This window comes from Mesocricetus auratus, unplaced genomic scaffold (genome assembly GCF_017639785.1).
Source record: "Mesocricetus auratus isolate SY011 unplaced genomic scaffold, BCM_Maur_2.0 Super-Scaffold_100003, whole genome shotgun sequence".
Taxonomy (NCBI): domain Eukaryota; kingdom Metazoa; phylum Chordata; class Mammalia; order Rodentia; family Cricetidae; genus Mesocricetus; species Mesocricetus auratus.
Genome location: NW_024429188.1, coordinates 106,644,206 through 106,646,410, shown reverse-complemented (window position 1 = coordinate 106,646,410; position 2,205 = coordinate 106,644,206). Strand labels below are relative to the sequence as shown.

At 40.4% G+C, this 2,205-nt stretch overlaps 1 pseudogene; it reads left to right on the top strand.

Moving 5' to 3' along the window:
• Positions 1–1,495: 1,495 nt before the first annotated feature.
• On the top strand, positions 1,496–1,896 carry LOC106022567 (annotated as a pseudogene).
• The last annotated feature ends 309 nt before the right edge of the window (positions 1,897–2,205 follow it).

The following is a 2,205-nucleotide window of genomic DNA, read 5'->3' as shown; positions in this document are numbered from 1 at the left end:
ACTAAACAGAGTCCAGCCTGGTTAGTACTTAGATGGCAGACTCAAGTGTCCTCAGCTTTGTTGGGTAGTCACACATGTCCCCATTCCAAATTAAAAGATATGATTTTCCCCCAGGCAATGCAGTTATTTTAACAGTAGATACTTTTGTTTTCAAAACAGGAGTTCTCAGTGTAGCCCTGACTGTCCTGGAACTCGCTCTGTAGACCAGACTGGCTTCGAACTCACAGAGATCCACCTGCTTCTGTCTCCTGAGTACTGGGACTAAAGGCACCACCTCCTGGCAACAGTAGATACTTTATGAGGACCAGACTCCAATTTATGCTGTAATTTCTCTAGTTAGAATATGAGATTCAACATTTAATTTTCAGCAATCTCATCCTTGTGGTATAGGAAATAAGGCTCTTTTGGGGGGCACACAGAAGCTTTTAGGTTGTTATTGTTGACACTTCAGCTTACCTTTTACCATTTTGTCTAGGAAAATTAAGAACAACTAACCAGCCTCAATATAATCATTACATTTCCAAAAATGTTTAAAAATATTTTCATACCTAATTAACTAACTTCTTCCTTCCTTTCCTATTGATTTTTGGCTTTTTGAGATTGGGTGGGATCCCATATATACATATGGATCATATATATACCTATGTGGCCTGGAATTTACCATGTAGTCTATGCTGGCCTTTAGCTAAACTCTATCCTTCCTAATTCAGTTTCCTGAGTACTAGAATTATAGCTGTGCCCCAGCATGTGAAGCTATCTTTGTTTTTTATAAATGTATTTTTTGGTGTTTTGTTTGGTTTTGGTGATGGCATTACAAGACAAAATGAAGAGTCTCATATCTACCAAGCTGGCATTTTATCACTAAGTCCTTCCTCCAGTCCCAGCATCTTTAAATCTAAGAAGGGTAGAGAGCCAATTGCAGAAAACAAATTCAAAAACTTTATCCCTAAAACTGTATTGTGTAGTGATATATTGTTTATGATCTAATAAAACTTTCCTGAAGATCAGAATGCAAAACTAGCCACAGTCAGAGAGACCAGGCAGTGGTGGCACATACTTTTAATCCCAGCAGCCACACTAGTTAGCCATAGAGGCTGGACAGTGATGGTGGTGTACATCTTTAATCACAGCACTAGAGAGGTATATAAGACAGGAGATCAGGGTCTCATTCGGGCATTCAGTATTCAGTCTTTGGCAATTTAGTCTCTAGTCACACTAAGGATTATGAAGACAGGATCACCCTTTCAGTCTGAGGTTGAGGTAAGAGCTAATGGCTGGCTGCTTTGCTGCCCTGATCTATAGGAAAGCTTTATTATATCATAAACAATATATCACCATAGTGTTGCTTTAGGTATGGCTATGAGACGTGTAAGTAAAGGCCAGCACTAGGGCTGCTGTGGCAGGAAAGACGGAGGGCCAGTGGCTGAGTATCCCTCCACCTACGTTATGTGACTGACAGTCCCCAAGCAATCTTGACCTGGAAAGAGTCAAGATAATGAATGAAGAATGTCTTCCCCTAAAGGTCTATCTAAGTGAAACAGAGTTCAAAATTATAGCACAAGGTAAGTTAATTCTAATATGGAAACATCATATCCACTCAAATGATGTGACTGGTTTAAAGGAATCTGAAGAAAAACCAAAACAGCAGCAGCAGGAGTCTCTACATAGGGAAACCATTCTTGTGTAACTAGCGACCAAGGGAGAGGAGGTATAAAAGTGTACCTCTCCAATCTAGTACCTCATGCAAATCCAAATGTGACCCAACTGAGATCAACGATGGTGTGCTCACTGATCAACTTGTTTTTCCTAAAAATGAAAGGTGAACTGGAACAGACTAAGGACAAACTGGAAGAGGCCCAAAGTGACCTGAGTGCCAGAAAGTTTGTTTACACCTGATAGGTAAGCAAATCATACTCCCCAGTGCAGACTTTTCCTGAAACTTCCAATTGAGAAAGCTGTGGTAGGATAGCCGAGTACTCGTTTCCCCATCAAGACTCATACCTCTTAAACCACAAAAGCCACATTCTTATACTGTCCAGATTATAATGGCAATTGTAAAACTTACCAGATGGACCATGCGCTTCAGCTTCTTTCTCTTCCCCTTGTTTCAGATGAAGAAGAGTCCACTTCTGAAAAGTTCCTTCTAGGACACGTGGACACTTGAGAGATGTTTCTGAAGAAAATAGAGGGAGAAACGGAAGTCTT